The sequence below is a fragment of the Hyla sarda genome, chromosome 5 (genome assembly GCF_029499605.1).
Source record: "Hyla sarda isolate aHylSar1 chromosome 5, aHylSar1.hap1, whole genome shotgun sequence".
Lineage (NCBI taxonomy): Eukaryota > Metazoa > Chordata > Amphibia > Anura > Hylidae > Hyla > Hyla sarda.
The window spans coordinates 53,416,783-53,431,574 of record NC_079193.1 but is presented as its reverse complement, the minus strand read 5'-3'; the positions used below and the strand labels follow the sequence as shown (position 1 = coordinate 53,431,574).

Sequence of the window (14,792 nt, the reverse complement as noted above, 5' to 3'; positions counted from 1 at the left end):
GAGGGAAGTCCAGCAGTCAGATCCCCCCCTATGATCTGACCAATATATAGGCATTTTTTTAAATATGCAAATGAGACTCAAAAGTCCAGGGGGCATTCCCAGACACAATAATATCAACAACATCGTGCAGCTATTGGTTACCGTATGTTGGCATGTGTTTGCCTGCAGGAAATTATATTATTGTGGGATCCAACCCCCTCCCCCCTCCATCTCAGACGTTATATTTCCGAGAAGAGCGGGAGGTAGAAGTGAAAGGCGGGAAGTGAGATAAGGTATTACCTACCCCCTCCTGGGTAATCCCTTTAATATCACACAATATAATATAGAACCATACAAACAGCATAGGATAGATTTATCAAAACCTGTCTAGAGGAAAAGTTGCTGAGTTGCCCATAGCAACCAATCAGATTGCCGCTTTCATTTCTGAGAAGGCCTCTGAAAACTGAAAGAAGCGATCTGATTGGTTGCTATGGGCAACTCAGCAACATTTCCCCTGGACAGGTTTTGATAAATCTCTCCTATGTTTTTAGGCAATAAAGTAAATTTGTTTTTTTATAAATGAGGCCAGATGTACAGATTTTTGTCAGATTTTAGCATCCATGTTCTGGCTGCTGCATCCCAATACCCTGCAGTTCGACTGAGCTGAGAACTTCACAGAACCCTATGGGGATCTAAATTTGTTCCATAGAGAGATAGTATAAGGTATGATCCAGAAATATTGGAGTGTCAGTCATTTTATAATTAAACTTGACTTTATTCCCGCATGTTGTGTAGAATGCTGAAGATCAAAGACATGGTAAATACTTTACTATATACAGTGCTACACCGCCTAATTGGAGTGATAAATGTGTCCTCTAGCTAAAAATAATTGTTTGCAGGTGGATGTATCAAAGACCATGCCAAGCTCTTCAGATCCCGGCATTGGCACCCCTGTCTTAATGTTCAACCTGTAATCATCCTCATTTGTCACGTTTGATGGCTCATATTATAATAGATTACTATCCTACTGGAAAACTTCTTTCTTACAGAAGTGAAAATGCTCCTTACATTCTATGTTGCATGTTCCATTCTGTTACTACACGGAATTGTCCACCTTTGGATTGCAAACATTTTGCTTATTGTCCTTGTTTATTTATTGAGAATAAACAAAACAAAAAAACACTTAAAGGAATACCAAACTCAAACCTGAGGAGCACAAATAGATCAAATAGAAAAAAAGCAAAAAAAATGTCCATTTACAGCTCAAAATGAGGCTGAGAAAATGGTGTGTCAACATAGCTTTACATTTAAAGGAACAATCTAAAGCCAATGAAACCAAGATTTCTGTTAATCTTCCAAAAATCTCTCCTAATATACAGTATATTATGTATGCAATATAACATGCATTTAAATTGTACAAAATGTACGAAATTTCGAATACATTTTTTTCATGTATTTTGCTACTGACCTTTGTGAGGCTCATATCCCACCTCTTATCCCATCCTCATGTCCTAACCTCACATCTCAACCTTATATGCCATCCTTATATCCTGTCCTCATATCCTAACCTCATAACCTTCCTCATATCTCTACCTCATATTCTCTTTTCACATCTCAACCTTATATGCCATCCTTATATCCTGTTCTCATACCCCACCCTCATATCCTGTCCTCATATTCTATCCTTATATGCCATCCTTATATCCTGTCCTCATATCCTAACCTCATAACCTTCCTCATATCTCTACCTCATATTCTCTTTTCACATCTCAACCTTATATGCCATCCTTATATCCTGTTCTCATACCCCACCCTCATATCCTGTCCTCATATCCTATCCTTATATTCCATCCTTATATGCCATCCTTATATCCTGTCCTCATATCCTAACCTCACATCTCATCCTTATATGCCATCCTTATATCCTGTCCTCATATCCTAACCTCATAACCTTCCTCATATCTCTACCTCATATTCTCTTTTCATATCTCAACCTCATATGCCATCCTCATACCCTGATCTCATTTCCTGTCTTCATATCCGACCTTGTATATTAATCTAATATCCCTTCCACATATCCTCATATTCCGTCCTCATATCCCGACCTCATATCCCATCCTTATAGTTATATCCCATTCTTATATCTTGTCCTCATAGCTCGACTCCCGTCCTAATATCCCGTCCTCATACCTTGTCCTCATATACCGCCCTCATATCCCTACCTCATTTCCCGTCCTCATATCCTGACCTCTTATATTTTCCTCATATCCCAACCTTATATCCCTTCCCAATATTCTGACCTCATATTCCGTCTTCATATGCTGTCCTCATTTCCCAACTTAATTTCCTCACTTCATATTCTGTCCTCATATCCCAACCTGATATTCTGAATTTATATTCCACTTTCATATCCTGACCTAATATCCTGACCTAATAACTTGTCCTCATATCCCATCCTCACATGCTGTCCTAATATCCATCATCATTTTCTGACTTCATATCCCGACCTCATATCCCGTCCTCATATTCCAACCTCCTATTCTGACCTCATATCCCAACCACATATCCTGACCTCATATCCTGACCTCATATCATGTACTCATATCCCAACCACATATCCTGTCCTCATATCCTGACCTCATATCCCAACCACATATCCTGACCTCATATCCTGTACTCATATCCCAACCACATATCCTGTCCTCATATCCTGACCTCATATCCCAACCACATATGCTGACCTCATATCCTGTACTCATATCCCTGACCTCATATCCCAACCACATATCCTGACCTCATATCCTGACCTCATATCCCATCCACATATCCTGTCCTCATATCCCGTTCTCATATCCCGTCCTCATATCCTGACCTCATAGCCTGTCCTCATATCCTGACCTCATATCCTGACCTCATATCCTGACCTCATATCCTGTACTCATATCCCATCCACATATCCTGTCCTCATATCCTGTCCTCATATCCTGTCCTCATATCCTGTCCTCATATGCTGTCCTCATATCCCGTCCTCATATCCCATCCTTATATTACATTCTTATTTCACTTCCCTGCTCTAACTATTCGCCGCACCTGCCTGAATTTCACCATCAGATTTTTGGATTATTCTTATTTGCCAACCTGAATGCCCAACCTCCAGTCAAAACCTATTGGTCTTCCAGGACAATGGAGCCTTAAACATGGTGAGATCTACTCCGTATTGCTGTGCATAGTTTTTACATTAGATTTTCCCCAAATGATGTTCAGATATTCACAGACTTTTTTAGCCATACAATCTCAACTACATAAAAAAAAAATGCTATTTTTAGCTCATAGAAAAATTCAAGAAAACCATTATTAGAAATGTTCTATTATCATCAGCTACATGTTGAGTATTTTACTTTTGTTTTATTTTATGAAAAAAAATTCTTGTCAAATTTATCAGAATTTTTTTTCTTTCAAGGTTTCTTTCCCTCAGGACATGGCAATAAATTGATATGGAAATTTACTTAGTGTAAGCTTCATTCATGTTGTGCAATTTGAGTAACGGCAGAATTCTTACAGCCCATGTTCAGGTCTCGCTACTTGCTGCTATTTTATTTCCAGTGGTTAGAAACCCTGGAGAAATATAAGCATGAGTGCAGATGGCAATGACAATCATTGTACAGAAAAATAAAGACAAAGATCAAGTTATGGATTGAGCTTGTCATTCAACTCATACAGGTCAAACTAAAAGCTATTGTATCTATATAAGGGGTACTCTGGTGGAAAACTTTTTTTTGAACCCCTTAAGGACACATGACGTACTGGAACGTCATGTGTCCGCTCCCGATCTATAACGCTGGGCCACGGTGGGTCGGGACCCAACGGCCGGGACCCATGGCTAATAGCGCGCGGCATTGATCACGGTGAAAAGTGAAAGTATGCCGGTTAGCTCAGTGGGCTGTTCGGGATAGCCGCGGCGAAATCGCGGCATCCCGAACAGCTTACAGGAAAGCAGGAGGGTCCCTGCCTGCCTCCTCGCTGTCCGATAGCCGAATGACTGCTCAGTGCCTGAGATCCAGGCATGAGCAGTCAAGCGGCAGAATCATCGATCACTGGTTTCTTATGAGAAACCACTGATCAATGTAAAAGATCAGTGTGTGCAGTGTTATAGGTCCCTATGGGAGCTATAACACTGCAAAAAAAAAGTGAAAAAAAAAGGGAATAAAGATCATTTAACCCCTTCCGTATTAAAAGTTTGAATCACCCCCTTTTCCCATAAAAAAAAAAAACTGTGTAAATAAAAAGGAACATATATGGTATTGCTGCGCGCGGAAATGTTAGAATTATAAAAATATATCGTTAATTAAACCGCATGGTCAATGGCGTTCGCGCAAAAAAATTCCAAAATCCAAAATAGTGAATTTTTGGTCACTTTTTATATCATGAAAAAATGAATAAAAAGCGATCAATAAGTCCGATCAATACAAAAATGATACCGCTAAAAACTTCAGATCATGGCGCAAAAAAATAGCCCTCATACCGCCCCATACACGCAAAAATAAAAAGTAATGGGGGTCAGAAGATGACAATTTTAGACGTATTAATTTTCCTGCAAGTAGTTATGATTTTTTCCAGAAGTTCGACAAAATCAAACCTATATAAGTAGGGTATCATTTTAATCGTATGGACCTACAAAATAAAGATAAGGTGTCATTTTTACCAAAAAATGTACTACGTAGAAACGGAAGCCCCCAAAAGTTACAAAACAGCATTTTTTTTTTTCAATTTTGACTCACAATGATTTTTCTTCCATTTCGCCGTAGATTTTTGGGCAAAATGACTGACGTCATTACAAAGTAGAATTAGTGGCGCAAAAAATAAGCCATCATATGGATTTTTAGGTGCAAAATTAAAAGAGTTTTTTAAAGGCAAGGAGGAAAAAACGAAAATGCAAAAGCGGAAAACCCCCGGTCCTTAAGGGGTTAATCAACTGGTGCTAGAAAGTTAAACAAATTTGTAAATTATTTCTATTAAAAAAATCTTTATCCTTCCAGTACTTATCAGCTGCTGAATACTACAGAGGAAATTATTTTCTTTTTGGAACACAGAGCTCTCTGCTGACATCATGACCACAGTGCTCTCTGCTGACCTCTACTGTCCATTTTAAGAACTGTCCAGAAGAGGAGAAAATCCCCATAGCAAACATATGCTGCTATGGATAGTTCCTAAAATAGACAGAGATGTCAGCAGAAAGCACTGTGCTCGTGATGTCAGAAGAGAGCTCTGTGTCCCAAAAAGAAAATAACTTCTTCTGTAGTATTCAGCAGCTAATAAGTACTGGAAGGATTAAGATTTTTTTATAGACGTAAATTACAAATCTGTTTAACTTTCTGGCACCAGTTGATTTAAAAATAAAGTTTTCCACCGGAGTACCCCTTTAAGCTAATTGTAGGTTTAACACAATGCATACTGTTGTAGGGTTTTCTTGTAATTTACTTGATGGCCTGATCTGGTCACTCAATAAGTTAAAGCTATTTTTTTTAAACTCAACTGGCTCCAGAAAGTTAAACAGATTTGTAGATTACTTCTATTAAAAAATCTTAATCCTTCCAGTACTTATCAGCTGTTATATGCTCCAGAGGAAGTTGTGTAGTTCTTTTCTGTCTGACCACAGTGCTCTCTGCTGACACCTCTGTCCATGTCAGGAACTGTTCAGAGCAGGAGCAAATCCCCATAGCAAACCTATTCTGCTCCAATTTACAAATCTGTTTAACTCCACTTAAGGCACCCTTAAGTTCACACTGAGAAATTCAAGAGAAATTCACAAGGAATAATTTTGGTAAGGAAATTGTTGCCCTCTGTCATTTTATCCATCAAGTGGAATTTAAGCAGAATTCAAGTGGAATTTCCATGTGGAAATGAAGAGGAATGAAGGAGGAGGCTATGTAATCTACTTTTCTGAATTCCGCTTGAAAACGATGTCAGGCAGAATTATTATTATTTTTTTTACCATTGACTTCTATTGGATTCTGTTTCAAGAATTAACATGTTCTTTCTGCAAGCAAAAAGGAATTCAACATCGGAATTCTGCTAACGGAATTTTTGCATTGTGAACAGGACAGCGGAAAAAACATTAAAGTCAATGGGCAGAGGAGATGTGCATTAGTTTGGAGAGGAGAATTCAAGATAAATTAATCGAGTAAATTCCTCTTGAATTACTCAGTGTGAACGCACCCTAAGAGTACTCCTTTAAGTTGAGTTGCATATTTTGCTGTATGTCTACAAAGTATTAAATTACACTCATAGCCAAAATTAAAAATTAAAAATCATTCACCAGGCAGCAGTTGTTGGAATCAAATGAAACTGTATTAGAGGGAAAGGATGAGTTTATTATTAAAAAGGGGAAAGGAGGCTCTAGTAAACAGGTTGGGTCGTCTTCAGCCTGGATACAAGAAGAGATATGGTTGGGCATGAAGGAATACAGGCTTCGTATGGAAACCTACAGTAAAATTTGTCCATGAATATTGCAGATCAGTCTGTAAAGCCTGCACACTCGTAGGTTGCCGAAGCTGGCAGCCAAGCTGGTTCCATGAATGCTCAATTGGTAATAAAACTGGCAACTGAACAGGCCAAGAAAGTGTTGCAGTCTTACAAAGACATTCCTGGAAACCATTGCTATGTGTGATTGAGCATTATCCTGCTGAAAAATTTAGTTTGGTAGTCCTGTGGCCACAGAAAGTTCTGCACATATCACAGAGCTGTTAGTGTCCCCCGTATCACTACTAGGGGTGACCGACTGTCATACACAATGGTTCCCCAGATAGTTACATAGTTACATAGTTACATAGTTAGTACGGTCGAAAAAAGACATATGTCCATCAAGTAATTTCACCAGTAATTGGGGCAGTGTGTTAAAGGGGTACTCGCTGAAATACATCTTATCCCCTATTGAAAGGATAGGGGATAAGATGTCTGATCGTGGGGGTCCCACCATTGGGGACCCCCACGATCTCCAGGCCGGCAGCAGCTGTGTCCGGAAAACAGAAGCTTAGAGCTTCCATGTTCATGACATCACACCACGTCCCCTCTATTCATGCCTATGGGAGGGGGCGTGACAGCTACTACGTAGCCGTCGCGCCTCCTCCCATAGACATGAATGGAGGGGGCATGGCAGCTGTAGTCGCCAGTCATCTGGCATGGAGTTGAGTTCGCTCTGTGCACGGATGACTAGGATGCCACGCCACAGATCGTAGGGGTCCCCAGCCAGGGCCAGACTGGCTTAGCGGGATACCGGGAAAATTCCCGGTGGGCCGCTCAACCTGGGGCCGGCAATGGTCGGCCAATTGCTCAGACACCAATGGCTGACCCATGTTTATATATTCAGCAAGGCTGCGGGCTGCGGCGCAGTGCGGTCGGGCTGCCTGCGGCCGTGGCCCGCCCATGCACTCTACACTACACTAGCATACAAGGGCCTGATACTAGTATCAGGCCCTTGTATGCAGAGCAGCAGCGGCCGTGTAACGAAGAAGCTTATAAGCTCCGGCTCCGCCTCCCGGCCCCGTCAGTTGTCAGTGTCACTCACCCTCCTCATCGTCGTCGTCATGACATCATCTGCTCAGAGGAGGTTTCGCGGCGCATGACATCATCACGCTGCCGGCACGAGGATCGCAGATGTCACGTTACCGGGCAGGCTCAGGCGCAGGCTCGGAAAGAAGTTCGTCGGGCGTGTGCTGATTAAGGTAAGTTACTGGTCCCTTTTTTATTTTACACATACTCTGCCTGTGGACCTATCTGCTGCTGCCTAATGTAGGGGGGAAATATCTGCCTCAGCCTGTCACTGTGGAATCTGGACCTATCTCTATCTGCCTAATGTGGGGCGGGTATCTGCCTCTGGACCACCTACGTGCCCAATGTGGGAAGGGGGGTGTAGAGTGTACCTGCCTGAGGGGGGGAGGGGGTGTAGAGTGTATCTGCCTGAGGGGGGGAGGGTGTAGAGTGTATCTGCCTAAGGGGTGGGGGAGAGTGTATCTGCCTGTGGCTGTGGATAGAGCTGGGCGGTATGACCAAATATTTGTATCTTTTGTAACTTATGGCGGTTCCACGGTATACACACAGTATTCCCCCCCCCCCCCCACCAAATCATGCGACCCGCCAGTGCTGTTCTGCTCCCCCCCCACCACCAAATCATGTTACCTGCAAGCGTTGTTCTGCTCTCCCCCCCCCAATTAATTATCAGGCCAGCGGGGTACTACTCACATATGTCACCCGCAAGCACTGCCCTCCTCCTCTTTGTTGTGGGGAGCTGGCGCTGGAACTCTATGCTGTACGCCAGTGGTCTCCAACTTGCGGACCTCCAGGTGTTGCAAAACTACAACTCCCAGCATGCCCGGACAGCCGTTGGCTTGAGAGGTTTGAGACTGCCCTCTGTCACCCATGTACAGCCCTCTGTCTCCCCTGTACACTGCTCTACACATCTGTCTCCCATGTACACCCCCTCTTTTACCACTTTACACCTATACGCCCCTGTATTCCTCTTCACTTGTAAAAGGGGAATCTGGAGGCTGATGCTGGTAACGTGCCTAATAGATTTGTTTTGCAGGTTTAACGGTGAAGAGTTGTGGCTGGAAGAAATGGTCAGGACGGTCCAGACCAGACGAACGACGCTGATCAGAGAAGACGTCATTGGTGAGTTGCTGTATAAAGCAGCACTTTAAACTACATACCCACTGATAAATAGATATTGGAATTTGTGTGCATTGCAGATTTTTAAAAAAAAAACATATTTTTTTTTTTTTGCTCGTCAACTTTGGTGGGTGTGCCCCGCAGAATTTTTTTTTTGTGCCATAGTGAAATACAGTAGCAATTTATTTCTTCAAAATATATATCGAGGAAATAAATTAAATAAATAAATAAATATATATATTAGTGTACTGTAAAGTGATGAATCTAGGCGTGGCTACCGATGGCTGATGCAATGCCTTGGGGCTGGTCTGCAATTATTTCCAGGGCTGGTTTTCATCCCCAGTCCGGCCCTGTCCCCAGCGGTGGGATCCCAACGATCAGACATCTTATTCCTTATCATTTGGATAGGGGATAAGATGTTTTTTGGCGGATTACCCCTTTAACAAAGAACTGAGACATTCACCATGAGGCCTCCATATTCAAACCTGACCGTCATTAGATGCCAAAGAGAACCTGGACCTATCACTAAAGACAATACTCTTCTAGCTCTTGGAAAGGGCCCGGGCAGGGACAGTGGTGTGTAAGAAAAGTGTAACCTGTGAATGGATGGTGGACAAGGAAACTGTGTGGGCCATGTGTGCATGCCCTCACAGAACCACAGCTCCCAAAACCTCCTAACAATTTGGTCAGAACTTCCTAGATGGCGGTAACTTGTCAAAAGGGCCTCTCTTTCCAATGATGTGCCATCCTCTCACAGTCGGTTAACTGGACGAAATCTTTCACTATCTCACGTGGCCGGTTCTCAAGTGTGTCATGTCTAGCAGTCAACAATCGCCAATAGATACACTACCCAAAAGTAGCCTCTTAGAGCACTTGTACGCCCTCTTGTGGCAACAATCATTTTTTTCATTGAGTGTTGATATATATTTTACAAGGTAGTAGTAAAAGAGATGGGTTGGCACTGAATCATTTCTTGGAGCTCTAATGCTGGGGTAGCTGTGATTAGACAGGTGGGGGAGTGGAGGCTTCAGGAGTGCTCCAAGTGTATCGTGGTGCTCATTCAGTGAGTGGCAGCTCATAAAATTGTAGTACAAGAAAAAGCAGAAGGCACTCACGTTTTGATGCTGTGCAGGTTTCTTTATTTCATGTGCTTAAAAGTCCATTTGCGGGACGCCGGAGCCGAGTCAGGCCAGCGTAGTGGTAATGGCCATGTCGCGCCTCCTCTTTGGTGCTTCGTCAGACCACACCTCTTACGAAGCGCCAGAGAGGAGGCGCGACATGGCCATTACCACTACCCTTTTCTTGTACCACAAATTGATATATATTTTAATGGACACTGCATGTATAGAAAAATAAATCTTAATGCAGAAGCTTAATTTGGACATTATGTTAATCAAAGCACACAGGTGAAGTACAGGCATTTTTTTTCCCTGTGTGGTGTGACAGAGTGGCAGATGAAAAGTAGGAGAGCATGTGCAGGGTGCTGATCTGTTACTGCGGCAGCCAAAGGCCTTTACTAGTCTCCAGGGTGATTGGCCGAGCGGGGCCATAACTTGCCATTGCCCATGACACAATAGATTTAAGGCTCCACCTATCAGCTCGGAGGGAACTAAAAAATTATAGGTAAAGTCTGCAGAGCCGAAATCTGCTAAATATGTCATATATATCTTTTATAAGTAAGGATTAAACCAAAAATTGTGCTGCTGCTAATGTACACACACAGTGCTGCTAATGCTGAAAAGTCATCTGAAATGACAGGTACTCTTTAAAGGGGTACTCCGCTTAAATCAACTGGTGCCAGGAAGTTAAACAGATTTGTAAATGACTTCTATTTAAAAATCTTAATCCTTCCAGTACTTATCAGCTGCTGTATGCTCCAGAGGAAGTTATTTTCTTTTTGAATTTCCTTTCTGTCTGACCCCAGTGCTCTCTGCTGACATCTCTGTCCATGTCAGGAACTGTCCAGAGCTGGAGATGTTAGCTATGGGGATTTGCTCCTGCTCTGGACAGTTCTTTAAATGGACTGAAGTGTCAGCAGAGAGCAGACAGAAAGAAAATTCAAAAAGAAAAGAACTTCCTCTGGAGCATACAACAGCTGATAAGTATTGGAAGGATTAAGATTTTTAAACGGAAGTCATTTACAAATCTGTTTAACTTTCTGGTATCAGTTGATTAAAAAAAATGTTTTCCAGTGGAGTATCCCTTTAAATGTGCAACTTATATGTTTAAGACAAGAAAAGTATAAATTGACTTTAGTATCATTTTAATACTTTTTTTTTTTTTTTTTTTTAAAGATGACTGTTAGCATCATTCACAGATTTGCAACTCTTTGAAGGGGAAAATGTTACCATTCATCTTTCCAGTTTAGAACAGGTATATCATTAGCATGCTGCATATGTCTTTTTATGTGACTTAATATATTTGGAGCCATTGCCGCTATTTATATATATGTCTTTCAAGTAACAGTGGCAAGCAATTTAGTTGTCAAAACAGTGTACAATGCACAGATCATGCCGGCTGGTAAGTGGATTTAAGAAGGATGCTTGAGTGGTATAGAATAATAGTAATAATGCTGGTCAATGTATTAACTACAGAAGTAATATGAAGAGGTCTGATTTCAAATGAATGTAAGGAATATCTAAAAAAAATATATGCATATGTATAATTATTCTTATTAGTTTTAAACTAAAAAAAAATATTTCTATGCTTTGATAATATCTGTTATTTTCTTCAAAGGGATATTCTGAATTTTTCCTTTAATTGTACCTGTCGGATCCCACAAAATAAATGGATATGTTACACAATACCTAATCCTGGCCATGTACATCTAATTTTATGCCTCTGTCACCTATAATTATAAAAACTCCTCTTTTTATTAGCTCACAGTGTTAGAAATCCTCTCAGGGGAAGGAGTTGTATCCCTCCTTTGTGGTGGTGGGAGGTACCATAATTTCCGTCCTATAGGACGCACCGGCGTATAAGACGCACCCAATTTATAGGTGCAAAATCTAAAAAAATAAAGATTTTGAACCCAATAGTGGTCTTCAACTTGTGGACCTCCAGATGTTGCAAAACTACAACTCACAGGATGCCCGGACAGCCGTTGGCTGTCCGGACATGCTGGGAGTTGTAGTTTTGCAACATCTGGAGGTCCGCAGATTGAAGACCACTGCATAGGAGGTAATACTCACGTGTCCCCGCCGCTCCGGACCCGTCACTGCTGCCCTGGATGTCGCTCCATCGCTGTCGGCGTGTCCCCGTCGCTCTGGAACGTCTCTGCTGCCGGCCGGGTATCCTCGCTCTCCGTCGCCGCCATCACGTTGTTACGCACGCCGACGCATGTACGCGACGATGTGATGACGAGGAAGGAGAGTGCCGGCCATACAGGGGATCCCTGAACGGAGAAGACACCGAGGAGGCAGGTAAGGGCCCTCCCGGTGTCCTGTAAGCACTAACCCGGCTATTCAGTGGGGCTGTTCGGGACCGCCGCGATTTCACCGCGGCGGTCCCGAACAGCCCGACTGAACAGCCGGGTTAGTGTCACTTTCCCTTCAGATGCGGCGGTCAGCTTTGATCGCCGCGTCTGAAGGGTTAATACAGGGCATCACCGCGATCGGTGATGTCCTGTATTAGCCGCGGGTCCCGGCCGTTGATGGCCGCAGGGACCGCCGCTATAGGGGTGTATTTCCCGTATAAGACGCACCGACTTTTTCCCCCCAGTTTTGGGGAAGAAAAAGTGTGTCTTATACGGCGAAAAATACAGTAATTGGTGTGTCTGCTCATTCAGCCTTGCCCATGAGTCATCTCTTGTCCATGACTCATGGACAAGTATGATGCTGCAGAACTGGTTAGTGCCAAAGGCTGTCCTGGCATGCTGGGCATTGTAATTTTGCAACAGCTGAAGACACACTGTTTGAAAAACACTGATCTACCTCATAAGAACTAAAAAGGTTGACCTTACTCCCTCACACATTTACAGCTTACAGTATATATTCCCATCCTTGAAATTACATCAGGAGGTAGAAAATCTTAGCTGTTTTAAGGATGTCTCAAGACTTTATTATTCCTTCCCCACATATGGAAGAGCAGGGGAATCTGAAGGTAGAACTCTGTATGATATTGACAATATCCTTAAAGGAGTACTCCAGCGCAACATAACTTATCCCCTATCCAAAGGATAGGGGATAAGTTATAGATCATGGGGGGTCCGAGCATTGGGGCTCCCCAGCAGAAAGCTGTGGCAGACACACCCCCTCCATATATCTCCATGGGGCACATAGAGGGGGCGTGTCTGCCACTGCTTCATGTGGGGGCCAGCATACTGCCGCTGCCCCGTCCAGGAGACCCCAGGGGGCCCCAGTGCTCAGACCCCCCGCAATCTATAACTTATGCCCTATCCTTTGGATAGGGGATAAGTTATATTGCATTACAGATGTCCTTTAAAGTCATCTGCTTATTCATGAATTTACACAAATATAATAATTTGGCACACCTTGTTTCTCACCTTGTGCGGTTGCAGCATGACGCTGTGCTAATCTTTAAAGGGGTACTCCCGTGGAAAACTTTTTTTTTTAAATCAACTGGTGCCAGAAAGTTAAACAGATTTGTAAATCACTTCTATTAAAAAATCTTAATCCTTCCAGTACTTTTTAGGGGCTGTACACTAAAGAGAAAGCCAAAAAAGAAATGCATTTCCTCTGATGTCATGACCACAGTGCTCTCTGCTGTCCTCTGCGGTCCATTTTAGGAACTGTTCAGAGCAGCATATGTTTGCTATGGGGATTTTCTCCTGCTCTGGACAGTTCCTAAAATGGACAGCAGAGGTCAGCAGAGAGCACTGTGGTCATGACATCAGAGGAAATTAATTTCTTTTTTTTAGATTTCTCTTTAGTATACAGCCCCTAAAAAGTACTGGAAGGATTAAGATTTTTTAAAAGAGGGGATTTACAAAGCACTTATTTAGTGCAAACAGCATTGTCGCCTCTCAGTGGTGCCCCCCCCCCCCCCCTGCTTGTTACCATCTATGTCTTCTCCCTGGGCAACATTGTTGTGAGTATATGCTTAAATAAAGAAATTTGCTGAAACAAGAAGACCGGTGAGTGGCCGACTTATTTCTACACATCTGCAAATACATATGGATTTATCTTCCTTTTGGTCTGAGCGCCACCTATTTCTTATGTGCAAAAAAAAAGTTTTCCACAGGAGTACCCCTTTAACATGTGTAACATGTCCAAGTCCAGCTCAATACTCCTACATGCACAAGGAGTAAGAACCAATGGTCCGAAAATATTTTTTTCTGATTAATCTATTGATATTTTACATTATGGATTATCAATTAAGAAGAAAGTGTTTATTCTAATGGAACAGAGCCCTGGGCCTTTCCACTACATTACTATAGCCAACACAACCAGCACTGCACAATCACAGCATGCTAGCGGAGAATTTAAAGCTTGCATTGCCACTTGATATCTGTCTGAAGCCTTGTTACCATAAATGGCCACTATCACCAAAACTATATTTTCAAAAACAATAGAGCCATAGAAAATAAGTATATCTCTAACACTACAATATTTCATAATTTTTTCCTCAGTTTCCCTTAGAAAACTGCTCCTATAAAGTGGGCACTAGAGATCCTCATAAAATGTCCTACACCTGTTACTATGGTCTTTCCAACTGTGGCAACAACAGCATCGGAATACAGGAATTGAAAGCGGGGACTTTATAAGCCTGTGCGCGCTCCCTGTGTGAGGATCTCCGAACACACAGAGAGAAGAGGAGAGCAGGCAGTGTGTGAGCTGCTGTGAATGGCTGAGAGGAGGCCCCACCCCCTCACACCCCCTCTGCAGCTTGAGTGAGAGGAGAATGTTTCAGTGCAGAGCTCTGTCCATAGCATCGAGGAGAAGAAGGAGCAAGTGTGACAGCATGTTCACCCTCATACAGCAACATGTACCCCAGTAGTAAGGAGATGGGCAGGTGGTTTGTTACAGTGCGGCTGCTCAGTAGTAAGGAGATTACATGAGGAGGAGGCTTGTTACAGTGTGTCACCCCAGTATTAAGGAGTAGGTTTGTTACACCAGTAGTAAGTGTCACCCCAGTAGTAAGCATGGGAAAGCTGGATAACATACATGTTGACAGCCATATTGGTTGTC

The 14,792-nt window shown here is 42.6% G+C and overlaps 1 long non-coding RNA gene across 1 annotated transcript in view; it reads left to right on the top strand.

Annotated features, from left to right (window-relative positions):
- The first annotated feature begins 537 nt into the window (after window positions 1-537).
- The window catches only part of LOC130273165 (uncharacterized), a 77,172-nt gene continuing 62,917 nt past the window's right edge, over window positions 538-14,792 (top strand). Inside the window, exons 1-2 of the long non-coding RNA XR_008843896.1 lie at window positions 538-702; window positions 10,938-11,016. This is a non-coding gene — a long non-coding RNA (uncharacterized LOC130273165). The remainder of the gene's footprint in view (window positions 703-10,937; window positions 11,017-14,792) is intronic.